Source organism: Bos indicus, chromosome 21 (assembly GCF_029378745.1).
Source record: "Bos indicus isolate NIAB-ARS_2022 breed Sahiwal x Tharparkar chromosome 21, NIAB-ARS_B.indTharparkar_mat_pri_1.0, whole genome shotgun sequence".
NCBI classification, from domain to species: Eukaryota; Metazoa; Chordata; class Mammalia; order Artiodactyla; family Bovidae; genus Bos; species Bos indicus.
The window spans coordinates 9422133-9443211 of NC_091780.1; the positions used below are offsets into that span (position 1 = coordinate 9422133).

Sequence of the window (21079 nt, forward strand, 5' to 3'; positions counted from 1 at the left end):
CCAACTGTGGTCTCTGCCTCCAACTTCACCATGAGGTAGTTTGGCTTCTGTTTTCCTTGCTGTGTTTCTTGCCATTCACATGTTCATTCAACTCTACATATCTGCATTTTTAATTCAATTTTTTTTCCCCAAAAAGACTAAGTCTTCCTCTAGCCAACATGACTTCATCCTCAAAGTTCCAACTTCTGAATCATACTCAGGGGAGTACTTCTTTCACCCTCCAATCCCAGCAAGATGCTAATCCTCTACCTTCTCATAGTGTCCTGATCTGAGTTCCACTAGAGCATTTTTCCACATCAGAATTTCTTGTTTGCTTGTTGGTCTCTTCCTAAGGTGACTCCCTTAGTGCTTGGAGAGTCTCCTTGGATCCCAGAGTGATATCACAGAAAACATGCATTTGGCAAATAAGTGGTACATGACTCTGATCTCTGGTGGCCTTGGCCTGCAGCAGCTTGAAGCAGGGCTCTGGTTTCTGGCCAGAGATTGATATCAGGTCTAGGGTGTGAGTGCACCCACGAGACCAGTGGTCAGTGACAAAATCCCAGCTCTTAAGCATGGTAGAGAAAGTAATTCCTGCAAAGACGGACTCTAGTGAAACAAGTAAAGCGTTTATTAGGAGGAAAAGAGTATAGTATGTGTGGATAGACACACAGGCAGACTCAGAGAGACAGAGTCCTCCCTTATGGCAGTTTAAATCACTTATCTTCTGGGTTTCCTTTGGCCAATCATTTTGATTTGCCTGGTTCTCAGTCTATGTTTGGTATACCTCAGGAACCTCCCATGTGTGCAGGTATTTTTCTAAGCTAAGATGGATTCTACAAGAGGCCCTTGAGTACTATGGGGTAGCACCTCCTCCCTTTCTGACCTCCAAGGAGCCTTTCTGCCCATAGGTAGTTGGGGAGTTTTCCTGACTTCAAGAATGAGAACTATGTGGTGTCTTCTCTTCTTTTTGGGCAGGGCTCAGCCTCCTCCTTCCATAGTCCTGCTGTGTTTGTTTTGGGATAGGGATCCACGTGAAGGAACTTCAACTGTTTGCCCTGGGGGCCCGTCCATTTCCTCCCTCAAATCTAAGAATGAACACATTCTGTAGGTTAGTGGTTTTCTATCAGTACCCAGATGTTCCTGAGAACACCTCAATAATTCCATAAAGAATGAAATATTGTCTCTTAAACAGTAAGAATTTAAACAGCTCTAAAAAAATCAGTTATTTCTTTTTGTTAATTTCCTTTCTACTTAGCAATTCCAGTAAGATTTTATTTGAAAAAATTTATACCCTAAAAAATGTTTAGGATGTAATTAAGACATATTTTTGAACTAGGGACAAAAAATGCTAATATTATTTTATCAAGAGTTCTTTGGCATAGTGAGCCATAGACATTGTAAAGAGGCAATTTCATATTTGGTCAGTAATAAAGATTACTAAAAGATTTTTAATTAAAAAAATATCCAAGACAATGTTAAATTGACCATTTAACTTTTCCATGTAACAGAAGACTTTGGAAGAAAGGTTTTAATTTTAACCTTTGTTCGGTTTCCTATCTTGGCAAAGTTCAGCATTCTAGAAGTTGATGACACCACAAATTCAATATTTTCAAATTTACTGCAGGATCCAGGCCGAAGGAGAAAGAAAACCTCCTCTGAATGTGTTCTAAAAATGTAATTTCTACCTCTAAAACCTGAAAAGTCACCTGTGGTTTATTGTCTTATCCAATAAGTGTCTCAAAAAAGTAGGACAGACTTTGTATTTTGAATAAAATCCCATTGACATTTTACATTCTTTACTTCTGAAGTGTGTAAAACTGGGATGGTGGTCATCCCCAGAAGGGAATCTCTCTCTTACACTTCTGTGTTGAAAAACAAACAAAGATTCCCTATTGGATGATCATCTAAAGAGTCCCAGTCTATAGAAAATATATACTCTGACTTTTAAATGTCGACCAGCCTTGGAAATCTATATGACATAAACTTTTGCCAAAAAATCAATCTTGAGTTATGATTTGATTAGCAGAAAATTGCTATCACATTTGTTTCTACATTTGTCTACCTCATGTCCTTTTCATTCATAGGCTGGCTGATTCAAGCCTTCTTTAAAAACTCCCTGAGAAAGTCTGTGACATTAAAATGTCCTTTGATGCTCTTTCACTAAGCAGTGAATATTAACAGTTATGGTGACCCTGTTCCCTAATGTGTCTCCACAGGATCAATAGCAGTTAAGTGCCACTGTTTTACAATTAAAAAGGGGATCATTTTAAATTTAAAAGCTCATAGCTAATTTTCTTCTTGGCACTTAATGGTGTAATTCATTTTTGAAAAACCTCATTGGGAGAACATAAGCTTTTTTTGTTTTTTTTTTTTTTGGTGGCAGCATCAGAAGGGGCTACTTTTATACCTCTTATTGTCTCTCTGAGATGATTTGTGGCATTCCTTCATTAAGCTGCCAGTGAGGCATCTGTAAAATTTTCTCCAAAATAGGGGACCCTAATGCAAAGCTTGGGCAACCATTGCAATTCACGATAAAACTATTCAACAGTTATTTTCATTGGGACTTCCTGAGTGCTGGTGTTTTTAGCCAATCTAGCTTTTACACTCATTTTTTTTTTCCCTGATAGCTTGTTTCTTTTCTTTCTGATGATCTCTCCTTCTCCCCATTAGGAACCCAGGCACATGACAGGTGGTTCGGAACAGTGCATACATATTTCCAACATCTAATTGGCTAACATGCTGGAAATGTCATTCTGATCCTACCTCATTGACATTGCAGAGAGTCTGGCTCTCTCTCTCCAACAATGGCTTTTCTGGTTCCCAATTACAACAGTAACAGACGCATCAAGTTACGTATACAATATATCCCCAGGGATAAGCAGTCGATATAGATCCACTCTGGGGTAAGTCTCATGTCTGCTTATGGAATTTACATTATCTTGAGGCAAGATATTGTCTGTCATTTATATTTGCTGCTTGAAGCTTAGAAGGATATATTAATTCATTTGGCACTTTTTGGGAGTTATTTAGAAAATGTCTAGTTAAAAAGCGGAAGATATCCCCCAGTTTTGTCCTAAATATTAATACTATTTCTAATTTAAGAAGCAAACAACTGAATGTTGATTGAAATGTACTGGTGCTTGGCCCTTTATAAATCCTTTCTCTGTTCCTCATTCTACTTCACAAAATGGATATTATTGTTCATATTTTACAGATGAAGGCATTGAATCTCAGAAAGGTTAAGCTATGTGATTAAAGTCACAGAGCTTACAAGTATTGCAAATAATACATCAGTCTTGAACTGTCTTAATCCCAAACCCCTCGTATTTCAATTATATGGTTTATCATGCCCATTGAAACTACTTTAGACTTAACCATGTATCTTAGACTTTAATTCAAAAATAAACTTGCCAGAATTTGGGGGCTTTTCAAAAGTATTTTCAGGACATACTAGTTATCAGACAATTAAGACCAGCTAAAATATGTTGCCTAACTTATTTTTCATCTAAAATTTGATTTTAAATCAAAACGTTGTTTTGGCTTTTGTTATTACAGTACTTTGATCACAGACCATAAGCTGTTACTAATTAAATACTACATGAAATATTTCATTCATTTTCCTTCTGAATGGGATGATTTTCTCTTTAAATATTAAGTTTTGACTGAATGCTAATGTTCTAGTAAGGAATCCTAAACAAAGTCCCATGTATATTATATTAGAGTTTGGAATAAATGGAATATTAGGGTGACCAAGGGCCAATGTTCTCTGAAAATATAATTAATTTCTCCATAGAAAGTTTGCCTTTATTTATGATGCCTGTGTGTTAAAATAATAACAATGGAGGAGGGATATTTATGGATATTACTACATCTTATGGAAAACTGGCTTTAATTAAAAATATATATTTTCCTGTGTATAAAGATACATTTTTTGATTGCTTTTTCTCTTTATTTCTGTTTTTTTTTTTTTTTTTTTGGTCTTTGTCTCTTTCTTTTACTCCATTCCATTCTGTCCTCCTTTGTTCTACTTTTTTTTGTCTATTTAAATTTTTTTCCAGTGCTCTAAAATTCAATACACTTCTTGAATTCACTTTGCCTCATAAGTGGCAAAAATGACTCTTGCCCCAGCCCTGTGAGGTTTAGATAAAGACATATCATCTGCGCAACAAGCGTCGGTTTAAATGAAACGTGACGCCCAGGGAGGGGAGGAGGCTGCCACCCAACTGGTCCATCCTGAAACCCAAGCCCAAGGCAGAAGACCTGGCGCCCGCAAGGCAAGTGAGTGACTGGGTTCCCAGGAGCTCCCTGGGCTAACCTGCCACCGGAACAATACAATTAGCTGCTGACACCAGGTGCCGCCTGCTTCCTGCCGCGTTACACGTCTCACATTTCCTGTAATGGTGTTTGTAAAGTGCTCCCCCTTTTTCAATTAGCCAGCCTCGTCCCCTCCACTTCCCCATTCATCGGTGTAGCTACAGGGAGTCAGCGAGCAGGCGGCTGGCGAACGTGACTCCGCTCAGCACAGCATCCTCTCTGCACCCAGTGCTACACAAGCGGCTTAAAGCCTGTCATTAAGCATCGTTTTTCCATAGGCTGTTGATCAAGTCCTTGAGTTCTGTGTCTTCTATTTGGTTGATGTTTAAAGAGGAGGTGAAGGAAAGCTTCTGTAAATAAGCTTCAGCAACTGCGTCTCTGCAGTTGTCCATTTAGGATCAGCGCATCCTGGCTATGGAAGGGTTTTGGAGTGGCTCAGCCTCGGTTTCACATTCTGCCGTTCTTTGAAGTATTAATAGCTGTGCGCTTCCCGACTGCTTTATATATTCAGAAACCCACTCCACCTCATCCTTGCAACAAACAATGCCTGCTCTCTGTTTTTTATTTTTTCCTGTAGTAATTATCTTTTTGTATTTACATAAAGGAGCTGCTCTCCCAATGGGCATACCTGCTGACGAGGGTCGAGATACCGTATGCCTGCCTGGACTGCATTAGCTGCTAATTACTCAGAGGTACCCCCGATGCCTCTGGTCTTCTCAACTAAAGAACACTATGTAATATAAACTTACATTGTGTCATGTTACAAGGGGGTTATGACACAGCCAAATGTATTTTGACATTTTTTTTTTTTCTAATGGTACTTGCAGGAAGAAGGGTAGCAGCAGGTGTGGCAAGACCTCTAGGGCATGGATTCAGGTCCTGCCAGTGGTGTTCCTGGTGAAGCCCTGCCTATTATTCCCAGCTGGCGCTAGTGGTAAAGAACCCGCCTGCCAATGCAGGAGAGGTAAGGGACGCAGGTTCAACCCCTGGGTGGGAAAGATCCCCTGGAGTAGGAAATGGCAACCCACTCCAGTATTCTTGCTGAGAGAATCCCATGGACAGAGGAACTTGGTGGGCTATGGTCCACAGGGTCGCAAAGAATTGGACACACGACTAAAGTGACTTAGCACAGTCATTAGCAGTGCCATTTCTTTCCGTGATTGTGATTGAAGTTTGTACATTTTTCCTGTTCTATGGAGAGGTAACTCATGTTGGTTAAATGTTAGTAGATTTGCATGATTTCTACAGAAACTCTTATTCTCATTTCACCAAAGGGAAAGTGGAACTCAGGCTTCATGAGGCAAAACGACTCAAAGCCACCTCCTTAGAGAGTGAGTTTTGGGCCTGAATGTGAGTCTCCCTGCTCCGCCCTGCCCACATGAGATATTCTCAGGAAGGAATATCTGCACGGGTCCAGGCAGGGATGTAGCGCCTTTTCTCTGCCCATGCCAGTTCAGAGGATAACTTCCGCTCATAAGCACACTGTTTCTGCTGCTCCTAAAAGGGAACCATGTTCAAAAAAAACATTTGACAATAATCAGACCAACATTTCAGGTGGACTCACTGAAGTTAAAGTGGTTCAGTGAAGGGGTAAATTTTTCATAGTTTTTCTGGTAATTCTGAAGTGAAATTGCCATGTAATGAGCAAACTCATGAGCAGTGAGTGAAGTGAAATTGCTCAGTCGTGTCCAACTCTTTGCAACCCCATGGCAGAGCAGAGGAACATTAACGGGAAGGGCGTGGTGGGGATAGCCAATTCTGCTCTTTACCAGCTCCGAGGATATAGGTGCATTGTTCATTTCAAGGAGGCTCAGTTTTCTCTTCCAGAAGGTGGAGATGAGAAACAATCCTTTCCTTTTGGAAATAATATCTGATATGTCATTTACTGGTCAAATAGATTTGAGCAAAAATCAGTAAAAAGCAGAAGACAAAGTGAGGTTTCTTTGCTTTTTGAATACATTACTATTGAAGATATCAAACGGAGTAATATGGCTTGGCCTGAGTTTCAGAAAGACTCTGGCAGCATTAGGACAGATGACCAGGACATGAAGAGGTTGAAGAGAAGGTTGTGAAGCAATGCAGGCTGTGGGGATGGGTGTGATGGCATAGACATGAACAGCCCTGGGAAGGCAGAATAGAGTAGTTGGTGCCGGGTAAAAAGTCAGGGGCGCAAGAAAGGGAGAACTCAGAATTTCCATTTTCCTTGGGATGTAAATTAAAATCTAGACCATGAGAAAGGAAGAAGATAATGAAGAGAAAGATGGAATTGCCTTGAGTTCCTATTACATTTCAGAGGATTTTAGCATTTCGTAGGACACTAGAAGTTATAAGGACAGCATTTTGGGCATCACTTTTTAAAAAGCAATGTAGAACTTTTCCTGGTTCTGTAGAAGCCTTCCTTCCTCTCTCACTCTTACTTCACTGGTGATAGGCAAGAGAAGCATATGCCCAGACTGTTGTCCACAGGTTCATTTTTAGGCCTTTAGTCAATACTTACTCCATGCCAGGCATTATGTTTTGCATTCTATATGCACCAACTTGCTTAATATTACCCAAACCCTATTAGGAAACAATGATTATTTTCCAGCTTGGAAAAGACAGAGCTCTCCTAAGTTATCTTGGTAGAATAGTGGAGCTGGGATAGAAGCTGAGTCGATGTCAGTTCAAGCAGGCAGATTTATTCTGGTGCTTTATTTATACCCAAGGCTTATGGAAAATGTTTGGCGTACACCATAGTTGGTGCTGGACAGGGAGGCCTGGCGTGCTGTGATTCATGGGGTCGCAAACAGTCGGACACGACTGAGCGACTGATCTGATCTGATCTGATCTGATACCATTCACTAATCAACCATCTTCTAGGGTGGACCTGTCCTGCTGTAACTAGGGAAGAGCCGCTGACATTTGCCATCCAAAATACTCAGGAGATTTTAAAGTGAAACAGTAAAAAGACCACATTTGTCCTCCTGTGCATGCATGTTTGTTTGTCCTCCTGTGAGTACCTCCAATCACTTTGTAAATTAAATCAATTATTTTCTCTGCAGTCTGAATTTCAGCCAAGCGCTAAAATTTCTACCCACCTCTTTCACTTTTTTTTTTTTTCCTTAATGAGGGGCTTCTGGTGAGAAAGACCTGGTCTCCTTTAGGTTAATAACAGGGAGTTGGGATTATAGTCCTGAGTTTGATAAGAAGGAAAGTGAAACTAGATGGTCTGCAGATTGAAGGAAGAGGACAGTTACTCAGTCTGGGGCGAGGAAAGCTGGCTCGGACATCCTGCAGCTCCATGTAGCCTACTGACAGCGGGCCTGACCCTGGATCCCGGGACACCAAGGCTGCCTCTCACACCAGGACTGCTGGACTGCAGGCCTCGCGTGGGTCTCCCTGGCCAGGCTGAGAGTCCTGAGTTGGGCTGCTCCAGTGACTCTCCTCACTCCTTGCTAAGCCCCTGGTCTTGGATCCTAGCTTTCAACTGTTGCTTCTCCTCATCATGTTCTTGCCTCCAAACTGCACCATCTCCCCTCCTTCTCTGGGAGGCTGACCCTGACTGCTCTCACATTACACACGACCTTCCTGACTCCTCACCCATCACAAAGTTCCGTCTCCCATTCCCCACTCTGCCCTTTGTTTATTCTGAAACATTTATCATTGTTAAGCCTAATCTCCCTGGAGAAAGAAATGGTAACCCACTCCAGTGTTCTTGCCTGGAGAACCCCATGGACAGAGGAGCCTGGTGGGCTACAGTCCATCGGGTCGCAGAGAGTCAAACATGACTTAGCAGCTAAGAAACAACAAGAAGCCTAATTTACTTAAAACGTATTTTAAAGAATTGTTTTACATTGGTATGAAAATTGTGCAGAAAATAGAGTTCTCATATAGCCCCCTGCCTACTTGATTATACATACTGCATTAGGGTGGTATGTTATAATTGATGGAGCATTTGATACATGATTATTAGCTAAAGCCTATAGGTTACATTAGGGTTCACTCATTGCGTTCTACAGTTCTATGGGCTTTGGCAACCGTATCTAGCACTGCATAAAATACAGAATAGACTTACTACCCTAAATATCCCCTATACACCACCTCTTTTTTCCTATGCCAAGCTCCTGTCAACCACTTAGGACTGTCTTTTCCAGAATGCCATACAGCTAGTATTCATACAATATGTAGACTTTTTAGATTGGCCTCTTTCACTTAACAATATCCATTTAAGTTTCCTTCACATCTTTTCATGGCTTGATAGCTCATTTGTTTTTATCACTGGAGAGCAATCCATTGTACAAATGTATCACAGTTTGTTTATTCATTTACCTATGGAAGGATATCTTGATTACTTCCAAATTTGGGCAATTATGCATACTTTTCTATAAACATTCATGGGCAGGTTTTATAATAGACATGACTTTTCAGCTCATTAGTGAAAATTCCTAGGAACGTGAAGGACTGCTGGATCGTATGGTGAGCCTGTTTAGCTGTGTAAGAAATTGTCAAACTGTTTTCCAAAATGGTTGTATTAATTTACTTTTTGCTTATTTTTTTAAATTAAATGTCTCATCAGCAATTATAAAAGTGTGTGTTTTTTATAGCATCCTAAACAAAGCAGGTTGCCAAACCTAATTTAGGATATTTACCATCCTGATAGGTAGGAAATTGTATTTCCAGGTAGTTTTAATTTATATTTCTCTTTTTATGAGTGAGTTTGGTATGTTCTCATATATTTAAGGGTCACTGGTTTTCTACTTAGTGGACTGGCACTTCATATCTCTTGCCCATATTTCAATCAGGTTCTTGGTCTTTTTTTGTATGTATTTCAACAGGTCTATATACACTAAAGATGTAAATCTTTCAGCAGTGGTGTAAGTTGCAAAATTTTCCCGATCTGACATTTGTCATGTTATTTACTTTTGGTGTTTTTCTTTTTTAAGTTTTCTTTATTAGGGTCAAATTTACAATCCTTTCCCATGGACAGAGGAGCCTGGCAGGCTACAGTCCATAGTGTTGCAAAGAGTAAGACATGACTGAAGCAATTTAGCACACATGCCCTGATTATTTAACTGATTTTGAGCCTTAGAAAAATTTTCTCTTTTGAACTTACAGAAAAATTTGTCCACTTTTTAAAATCTGTGGTTTATTTGGAAAGTATCATGCTGTAAAATGTGAAAAAGACAAAATTTTATGATATTCCATGTGGTGATCCATGATCCTAACATCATTTATTAAAATGCCTACACTTTTTCACTGATTTTTGAGAGGTCACTTTTATTTATGCCAAAATTTCTATTTGCACTATTTCTGTATTTTGTTATTTTATTCATCTGTTAATTTATGGATGTACCAAAATCTTATATTCTTTATAGATAATTTATAACATTTTAACACCTGGTAAGACATGTTACCCCTTATTGCTGCAGAAAAAAAAAATTATTGATTTTTGAGATATAATTTATATGAAATAAATTGCATCCATTTATGCTGATGATTCAATGCATTTGACAAACACATTCAGTTGTGAAACCACTGCTACATCATGCTAATAATTTCCAACAGCAGCACATTTCTTCTGTGTCTTTCCAGTCTATTCTTTCCTCTATCCCTAAAAAACCAATGATCTGCTTTTTTGTCAATGTAGATTAGTTTAAATGTCCTCTGTAAAATTTAATGGAAATGGAAACATGCTATGATTACTCTTTTATATGTCACTTCTTTTACTCAACATTTAAAAAAAAAATTTTTGGCACAGCCAAATAAATAAACATTAAAAAAGATACATGTTGTATCAGCAGTTTGCTCTTTTTTTTATATTACTCATAATAATATATGGTAATATAATGGTAATAATAAGAATAACTTCATATTACCCATAAACTACATTTTATTTCTCCATTCATCTGTTGATGGGCATTTAGGTGGCTTAATGGGCACCTTAATACAGGTGTTTGTGTGGACATATAATTTCACTTTTCTTAGATAAATACTTGGAGGCATAAATGTTTTCTTACACAAATGCTTAAAAAGAGGTGTATGCTGAACTTTTTAAGAATCTGCAAAGAGTTTTTCCAAGTAACTGTGCCATTTTACATTCCACCTGGAAATGAACACTGAATGCGCCTCAGCAGGACTGATGCTGAGGCTGACACTCTGATACTTGGGCCACTTGATGTGAAGAGCCAGCTCATTGAACAAGACCTGGATGCTGGGAAAGACTGAAGGCAGGAGGAGAAGCAGGCGACAGAGGATGAGATGGCTGGATGGCATCGTCGACTCAATGGACACGAGTCTGAGCAAGCTCAGGGAGAAAGTGAAGGACAGGGAAGCCTGGCGTGCTGCAGTCCATGGGGTCACAAAGAGTTGGACACGACTGAGCAACTGAACAAGAGTTTCATTGTTTCATATCTTCGCCAACACTGAGCATTGACAGTTTTAAATTTTGACCATTATAATGAATATGTACCTTTTGATGATGTATCTTCTTTTGGGAAGAGTCTATTGAGGTTTTTTGTTTTTTAAAAGATTGTTTGTTTTTTTATGTTATTGAATTATATGAGTTCCTTATATATTCTGAGTAGAAATTCTTCATCAGATATATATATATTATAAACATTTTAAAATCATTCTGTGCCTTGTTTTTTTTATCTTCTTAAATAAACACAAGCATATTTTATTTCAGTGCATTTATACTTATCATTTTCAATAACTTGTGTGTTGTGTTGAAGCTAAGAAATCTTCACCTTAAGTTGTAAAATTTCCCTCACCACTTTAGATTTTCATAATTGACATTATTATATTGATGCTTTTTTCCTAGTAAATGTTACTTACTGTGTTATGTGAGGGTTACTTTTTTCCCCACATAGACGTCCACTTACTTCATTGTGATTTTCAGAATCGAATTCTCATCCCCACTGTCAAGAATTAGTTGATCATATACCTGTGTAATTCTTTCTAGATTTGATTCTGATCTATTTATCTGAGTTTCTGTTCTCTCACCAATGCCACACAGTCTTCAAGTAATATAAACTTTGCATCTGAATTCTTCATTTTAAAATAAAATCTTTCTATCTGCCTGATTCTCAAAGTCTGAATTTTTTTTTCTCTTGGAATAGAAAGCTGTAGAACTTTGATTTAGCTGAGATACATATTTAGATCAATTCTGTGAAAAATATAGAGGTTTTTATTTCAGGAAAATAATACATTCTTCAATAATAGACTTATTTAGGTCATTATTAATATCCATCAGCAATAATTTATAATTCTCAGTGTCAATGATATATACTTTTAAATTCACTCCAGTCAGAATGTCTGCAATCCAAAAGTCTACAAGCAATAAATGCTGGAGAGGGTGTGGAGAAAAGGGAACGCTCTTACACTGTTGGTGGGAATGCAAACTAGTACAGCCACTATGGAGAACAGTGTGGAGATTCCTTAAAAAACTGGAAATAGAACTGCCTTCTGACCCAGCAATCCCACTGCTGGGCATACACACCGAGGAAACCAGAATTGAAAGAGACACGTGTACCCAAATGTTCATCGCAGCACTGTTTATAATAGCCAGGACATGGAAGCAACCTAGATGTCCATCAGCAGATGAATGGATAAGAAAGCTGTGGTACATATACACAATGGAGTATTACTCAGCCATTAAAAAGAATGCATTTGAATCAGTTCTAATGAGGTGGATGAAACTGGAGCCTATTATACAGAGTGAAGTAAGCCAGAAAGAAAAACACCAATACAGTATACTAATGCATATATATGGAATTTAGGAAGATGGTAATCATAACCCTGTATACAAGACAGAAAAAGAGACACTGATGTATAGAACAGTCTTTTGGACTCTGTGGAAGAGGGAGAGGGTGGGATGATTTGGGAGAATGGCATTGAAATACGTATAATATCATATATGGAACGAGTTGCCAGTCCAGGTTTGATGCAGGATACAGGATGCTTGGGGCTGGTGCACTGGGATGACCCAGAGGGATGGTATGGGGAGGGAGGAGGGAGGAGGGTTCAGGATGGGGAACGCGGGTATACCTGTGGCGGATTCATTTCGATATTTGGCAAAACCAATATAATATTGTAAAGTTTAAAAATAAAATAAAATTAAAAACAACAAAAGGGAACTTCAAAAAAATAAAATAAAATTTTTCTAAGTATTTCAGTTTCTAATTATGCATAATATATTGAATTTGTATATTTACCTTGATTTTGATATCTTTCTGAATTTGCTATTTTAGTTCCAGTTTTGTAGGTTTCTTAGAATTACTTTACTATATATGCTATGCTATGCTAAGTCACTTCAGTCGTGTCCGACTCTGCGACCCCATAGATGGCAGCCCACCAGGCTCCCCCATCCCTGGGATTCTCCAGGCAAGAACACTGGAGTGGGCTGCCATTTCCTTCTCCAATGCATGAAAGTGAAAAGTGAAAGTGAAGTCGCTCAGTCGTGTCTGACTCAGCCACCCCATGGATTGCAGCCTAACAGGCTCCTCCATCCATGGGATTTTCCAGGCAAGAGTACTGGAGTGGGGTGCCATTGCCTTCTCCATTACTATGTATACAATCATGTTATCTTCAAATAACAAGAACTTTCTTTTTTTCTTTCTACTCCTTATGCCTTTAACTCCTTGTTTTTGTCTTATATTAATAATTAGGACTTTTAGCATAACGCTTGATAAAAATGGTGAGTGTGGGGATTCTTATTTCACTCTTCCCATTATTTTAAGGCATCAAATATCTCACCCTTCAGTATGTTACTACTGTAAGTTGTTTGTAGATGGCCTAATTATTGAGAAACCTTCCATCTAATTACAATATATGAACATTTTCATCGTTTTAATTTGTGTTGAGATCTGTCAAATGCTTTTTTCTATATCAATTGGAATTGTCATGTTTTTTTCATATTCTATAAATATTGTAAATTATGATGCTACCTGGAGACTCAAATACTTTGTTCTCGTGGATCAGCTTTATTATTGACTTCAGTTCAGTTCAGTTCAGTCAGTTCAGTTGCTCAGTTGTGTCTGACTCTTTGCAACCCCATGAATCCCAGCACACCAGGCCTCCCTGTCCATCACAGACTCACGTCCATCGAGTCAGTGATGCCATCCAGCCATCTCATCCTCTGTCGTCCCCTTCTTCTCCTGCCCCCAATCCCTCCCAGCATCAGAGTCTTTTCCAATGAGTCAACTCTTCGCATGAGGTGGTCAAAGTACTGGAGTTTCAGCTTTAGCATCATTCCTTCCAAAGAAATCTCAGGGCTTATCTCCTTCAGAATGGACTGGTTGGATCTCCTTGCAGTCCAAGGGACTCTCAAGAGTCTTCTCCAACACCACAGGTCAAAAGCATCAATTATTCAGCGCTCAGCTTTCTTCACAGTCCAACTCTCACATCCATACATGACCACTGGAAAAACCATAGCCTTGACTAGACAGACCTTTGTTGGCAAGGTAATGTCTCTGCTTTTGAATATGCTATCTAGGTTGGTCATAACTTTCCTTCCAAGGAGTAAGCATCTTTTAATTTCATGGCTGCAGTCACCACCTGCAGTGATTTGGGAGCCCAAAAAATAAAGTCTGACACTGTTTCCACTGTTACCCCATCTGTTTGCCATGAAGTGATGGGACCAGATGCCATGATCTTCGTTTTCTTAATGTGGAGCTTTAAGCCAACTTTTTCACTCTCCTCTTTCACTTTCATCAAGAGACTTTTTAGTTTCTCTTCACTTTCTGCCATAAGGGTGGTGTCATCTGCATATCTGAGGTTATTGATATTTCTCACAGCAATCTTGATTCCAGCTTGTGCTTCTTCCAGCCCAGCGTTTCTCATGATGTACTCTGCATAGAAGTTAAATAAGCAGGGTGACAATATACAGCCTTGACGTATTCTTTTTCCTATTTGGGACTGGTCTGTTGTTCCATGTCCAGTTCTAACTGTTGCTTCCTGACCTGCATACAGATTTCTCAAGAAGCAGGTCAGGTGGTCTGGTATTCCCATCTCTTTCAGAATTTTCTACAGTTTATTGTGATCCACACAGTCAAAGGTTTGGCATAGTCAATAAAGCAGAAATAGATGTTTTTCTGGAACTCTCTTGCTTTTTCGATGATCCAGCAGATGTTGGCAATTTGATCTCTGGTTCCTCTGCCTTTTCTAACATCTGGAAGTTCACGGTTCACGTATTGCTGAAGCCTGGCTTGGAGAATTTTGAGCATAACTTTACTAGTGTGTGAGATGAGTGCAATTGTGCGGTAGTTTGAGCATTCTTTGGCATTGCCTTTCTTTGGTATTGGAATAAAAACTGACCTTTTCCAGTCCTGTGGCCACTGCTGAGTTATTTACTTAGGGTATGACAAAGCAACAAACAAAGAAGAATACTTGTTGATAGAGGCTGAGGATCTCAGATAAGGGCTCTTGGCTTTCCCGCTGCTTGTTTCCTTCAGCTCTCACACCAGTACTGGCATGCATGTGAAGTATTTGAGTAACATGAAGACCCCAAGACTGCTCTTGATCACATTGTTGTTAGTTGCTTGGTCATGTCTGACTCCGCGACTCCATAGACTGTAGCCTGCCAGGTTCCTCCATCCGTGGGATTCTCCAGGCAAGAATACTCTAGTTGGTTGCCATTTCCTTCTCCAGGGGACCTTCCTGACCCAGGGATCAAACCTGGGTCTCCCATATTGTGGGCAGATTCTTTACCACTGAGCCACACATCACATAGGTACATTCTAACCATGTCGTTTGCCGTTGTTTAGTTGCTAAGTCATATTGAACTCTCTAAATCATGTCTGAATATTGCGACCCCATGCTCAGCCCACAAGGCTCCTCTGTCTATGGGATTTCTCAGGCAAAATTTTGGAGTGGGTTGCTGTTTCCTTCTCCAGGGGATTTTCCCAACCCAGAGATCAAACCTATGTCTCCTGCACTGCAGGCAAATTCTTTACTGTCTGAGCCACCAGGAAAGTTCTTTCTAACCAAGTTCTTGGCTTTAATCTTTGGGCTCCTACATCTTCCTCCAACATAGCTAAACTCTACTGAAACCTGCTGCAGCTTATAAATCTAATTATTTATAAACAACTTTGGCAAGCTGATAAAATCTGCTCTGAAACACTTCATGTACAGATGTTTACAGAATATTATTGATGTTTCATTAATAGGTAACATAATATTGGTTGAGAATCAGTAGCTCTGGAGATAAACCTATGGTCAATGCAGACTGACTAAAATTACCCAATACTATGTTATTATATTGATTCATTTTTGAATGTTAAAACAATCTAGATAAATCCTATTTGGTTATGCTGCATTATCTATCTTATATGTAACTTTTGGATTCAGTTTACTAATTGTTACAATTTTTCCATCTGTGTTTATGAGTGATTTTACTCATTTTGGTAATGCACTTTCAGATTAGAGGTGTCCCCTCTTCTTCTGTTTTCTGGTTTCCTGAAAGCATTTGTGTAATATAAATTATATCTTCCTTGAGTGTTTGATAGAATTCACCACCAAAAACATTTGCTTGGTGGAAGAATTTTTGATACCAGATTTAATTTATTTATCAGCATTTGGTTATTCAGATTTTCCATTTCATCTTGTGTCAGTTTTCTTGTGATTTTTCAAGAACTGTGTCCATTTCATGTACATTGTTTGTTTGGATAATGTGGCTATATACGATTTTATTAATGTCTGATTCTGTGGTGATAACTCATGCTTCACTGCTGATAGTGGTGAATTCTTGTTCTCTTTCCCCATGCTCAGTCTAGTTAAGGATTTAATTTAAATCCTTAAATTACCTTTGTTTAATTTACCTTTCAAAGAACTAATTTTTGCTTTTGATATTTGTCAGCACTAGGTATTATTTATGTTATAGACTTCATGTGAAGTCCATCAACAGAAAATATACCCTATAAGACAAAGATAAAATAAAGGTAAAGATATATAAAAAAACAGCCATTTTTTAAGAAATGAAGAGAAAAAAGGAAAATATCAATCATTTGTATCATTCAAATATTGTGTATGTGTGCATACACAGTTATGTCCAACTCTGCAATCCTCTGAACTGTAGCCCACTGGGATCCTCTGTCCATGGAATTTTCCAGAAAGAATATTGGTTGCCAGTACCTCCTCCAGGGAGTCTTCCTGACCCAGGGATAGAACCTGCGTCTCTTATGTCTCCTGCATTAGCAGGAAGATTCTTTACGCTGTGCCACCTGGAAAGCCATTTATTCAGGTATCTACCACTTCTAATTTTTATTCTTTATCCTGGTATTATACCCTTCATCCTAGAAAAGTTTATCTACTATTTCTTTTAGTAAAGTGTAAAGCTTAGAGTTTCTTTTAGCTTTTTTTTTTTTTTTTAATGTTTCTTGAAGGATATTATCATCACATAAAGAGCTCTGGGTTAGGCTTTTTTTTGGGAGGGGTTTGCTTTTTCTTTAGCATGTTAAATATGACTTTGTAGTATTAAGACTCATTGTTTCTGAAGAGAAGATTGTCATTGAAATTATTGTGCATCTGCCATAAAGTGTCATTTATCTCTGGCTATTTTAAAATTTCATCTTTGTTTTTGGTTTTTGTCAATTTGGTGATGATGGTATACTCCTTGGTATACTGCTCATCGTATTTGTCATCTTTAGAGTTTACTGAGATTCTTGAGTTTATAAATGTACACCTTTTATCGAAGTTGAGAAACCTTGGCAAATATTTTTTTCAAATATCTTTCTCCCATCCCCTCCCTTCTCCCACTGTCCCTTCTTCAATCCATCTGCATGCATTTTAGATGAATAATCTTGTTCTATCTGTCTCTGAGGCTTAGTTTATTATTTTGGTGCTTTTTTCTCTCTCTTCAGATTTTATCATTTCTATTGATTTACCTTCAGGTCAATTGATTTTCTTCTCCATTTTCTCCAGTCTGCTATTAAGCCCATTCAATGATTTTAAAATTTTAGATATTACATCTTTCACTTCTAGAATATCAGTGTGGTTATATTTTTACATTTTCTTTTCCTCTCTCTGCTGAGCTTCTTAACTTTCAATTACTGTGTCTGTATTTTCCTTTATCTCATTGAACATAGCAATGAAAACTGCTCTAAATCCTTTATCTGCCAATTCCAACATTTGGGTCATATCAGAATTGGTCTGTTTTTGGTCACTTTTATTGAGAGTGAGTCATATCTTCTTGATACTCCAACTGTCAACAAAATATAAATTTTATATAAAGACTATGAAATAAGCTATTTTAAAAGCAATATGTGTATAGATAATAACTGGACATAAAAGTCATAAAAATATCTATTTTGAATATTGGAATTAATAGTAACTTATGAAATATTAATGTTTGCTTCTATAATAAGCATTAAATTTGTAAATAAGTATTAAATTTGTAATTTGAAAGTAATCTTTAAGTTATATGTGACTTTTTGTTTCACTAACTCATCAGTGTATTTTTAAAGAAAATGTAAACATGAAAGTGGTCTCTAGAATGAGGAATGAGATAAGGATGTTTGTTGCCTCCGCTCCTATTCAATACAACTATGAATAAGCCAGTTGAGGCTAACATATTAGAAAAAAAGAAGAAAAATATATTTGCATATTATCTGATGTCCACTTAGAATACAGGATCAAATTTATTTGATCACAATAAAAAGATTGAAAGATACTTGTTATTATGTATTTGTCCAAACCTACAGAATGTGCAGTATCAACAGTAAACCTTACTGTGAACTATACATTTTGGTTATGTTGTATCAATGTAGGCTCATCAGTTGTAACAAATGTGCCAGTCTGGTGGGTGATTTTGATAATGGGGAAGACATGCATGTTTGGGGGATTAGGGCTTGTATAGGAAATCTCAGTACTTTCTCTCAATTTTTCTGTGAAACAAAACTGCTTTAAAATTTGTCTTAAAAGATAAAAACCAAGAATAGAATTTGGTAGCTTTGCACATGATAAACAGAGAAGGAAATGGCAACCCACTCCAGTATTCTTGCTTGGAGAATCCTGTAGACAGAGGACCCTGGAAGGTTGCTGTCCATAGGGTCGCACAGAGTCAGACACAATTGAAGTGACTTAGCCTGCATGCATGCATTGGAGAAGGAAATGGCAACCCACTCCAGTGTTCTTGCCTGGAGAATCCCAGGGACAGAGGAGCCTGGTGGGCTGCCGTCTATGGGGTTGCACAGGTCGGACACGACTAAAGTGACTTAGCAACAGCAGGAGCAGCAGCACATGATAAACACACCAAAAGCTGTTGTATTAGCAATATCCAATAAGGAAATACAGAAGACAAGTCCATCCACATGAATAATAAAAATAATAGAGTATAGATAAATAAAGATAACAAAAATGTTAGCCCTAGATTGAAAAAAACTGTTAAAAATCTACTAAGTAGATAAATAAAAGGATATGCATTTTATATTTTTGGATGGAAAAATTTGGAATAATAAATGATAGTTAGCTAAGTACTAGGCCCTATCATGTGCTGCTGCTGCTGCTGCTGCTGCTAAGTCGCTTCAGTCGTGTCCGACTCTGTGCGACCCCATAGACGGCAGCCCACCAGGCTCCCTGGTCCTTGGGATTCTCCAGGCAAGAACACTGGAGTGGGTTGCCATTTCCTTCTCCAATGCAGGAAAGTGAAAAGTGAAAGTGAAGTCGGCTCAGTCATGTCCAACTCTCAGCAACCCCATGGAGTGCAGCCTGCCACGCTCCTCCGTCCCTGGGATTCTCCAGGCAAGAGGACTGGAGTGGGGTGCCATCTCCTTCTCCAATGCATGAAAGTGAAAAGTGAAAGTGAAGTTGCTCAGTTGTGTCTGACTCCCAGCGACCTCATGGACTGCAACCCAGCAGGCTCCTCCGTCCATGGGATTTTCCAGGCAAGAGAACTGGAGTGGGGTGCCATTGTGCTGGCATATAGTAACTCATTTCATCCTCATAATATTGACATAAGACTTGTACCATTAATTCTATCATTTTATACACATGAAAATTGAAAGAGAGAAATCATTCTTACCTAAGTAATTCACCCACAAGATCTGTGGTTTTTAATCAGCCTCCAAATAGAATTTGGAGAATTTTTATAGAATTTTGGGCCTAAAATTGTTCAAATTCTTATAGGACTATTGTGAAGCAAAATGAAAATCAGTACAGATTTTAAAAATTATATTTAGTCAAATAGGTAATATTGGAATATAATAAAGAATTTTCTGAGAGGCAGAAAACAGGAAATATGGTTTATGGTGCCATTTCAAGAGTAAGAAAAGACAGCTTATTCATAATTGATAATGCGTCAGTTTTTATCTCTATGACATAACCTCAGATTTACACCACAAAATGTATGCAAAACAAATTCCATATAGATCAAAAAACTAAATCTGAAGAATTATAGACTTAAAATAGTTACATATTTCAATAATAAGAAAGATCTTTCTAGGAAGAATACAGAATCTAAAAGTCTCCCCCATAAAATTTTTGATGATATTTGATGAAAAACTCCAAGAAAATGATATTCAAGTTCAAAATCAAAAATGGGGAAAATATTTGACATCTATTAATTTGATGATACATTCTGAATATGTAAAAAGTTTCCACACATCCATAAGAAAAATACACACACCACACATATCATACACACACACTTGCATGCCAATAGAAAAAGAGGAAAGAAAGGAAATAAAAGTCAACACTTAGAAGAGTTGCAAATTATGGGGAAACTGGCAATTGGATTATAATTATTTAATTTTTTGAAAGACAATTTAGCATTATCTATCAAATACTTCAAACTGTGTACTCTTGGACACTGTGATAAATATAAATAGCATATTAAAAAACAGAGAATCACTTTGCTGACAAAGGTCCATATAGTCAAAGCTATGGTTTTTCCAGTAGTCATGTACAGATGTGAGAGTTGTACCATAAAGAAGGCTGAGCACTGAAGAACTGATGCTTTTATCTGTTCTTTTTTTTTTTTTTTAATTATTTTAGTTTATTTATTTTAATTGGAGGCTAATTACTTTATAATATTGTAGTGGTTTTGCCATACATTGACATGAATCTGCCATGGGTGTACATGTGTTCCCCATCCTGAGCCCCTCTTCCACCTCCCTCTCCATCCTATCCTTCTGGGTCATCCCAGTGCACCAGCCCTGGGCACCCTGTCTCATGCATCAAACCTGGACTGGCGATCTGTTACACATATGATAATATACATGTTTCAATGCTATTCTCTCAAATCATCCCACCCTTGCCTTCTCCCATAGAGTCCAAAAGAATGTTCTATACATCTGTGTCTCTTTTGCTGTCTCACATATAGGGTTGTCATTACCATCTTTCTAAATTCCATATATATGTGTTAGTATACTGCATTGGTATTTTTCTTTCTGGCTTACTTCGCTCTGTATAATAGGCTCCAGTTTCATCCACCTCATTAGAACTGATTCAAATGTATTCTTTTTAATGGCTGAGTAATACTCCATTGTGTATATGTACCATAGCTTTCTTATCCATTCATCTGCTGATGGATATCTAGGTTGCTTCCATGTCCTGGCTATTATAAACAGTGCTGCGATGAACATTGGGGTACATGTGTCTCTTTCAATTCTGGTTTCTTCAGTGTGTATGCTGGGTCATATGGGAGTTCTATTTCCAGTTTTTTAAGGACTCTCCACACAGTTCTCCATAGTGGCTGTACTAGTTTGCATTCCCACCAACAGTGTAAGAGGGTTCCCTTTTCTCCACACCCTCTCCAGCATTTATTATTTGTAGACTTTTTGATAGCAGCCATTCTGACTGGTGTGAAATG

The 21079-nt window shown here is 38.1% G+C and overlaps 1 pseudogene; it reads left to right on the forward strand.

Moving 5' to 3' along the window:
* The first annotated feature begins 4163 nt into the window (after positions 1 to 4163).
* LOC109575131 (large ribosomal subunit protein eL15-like) overlaps positions 4164 to 21079 on the forward strand; it is a 54002-nt pseudogene continuing 37086 nt past the window's right edge.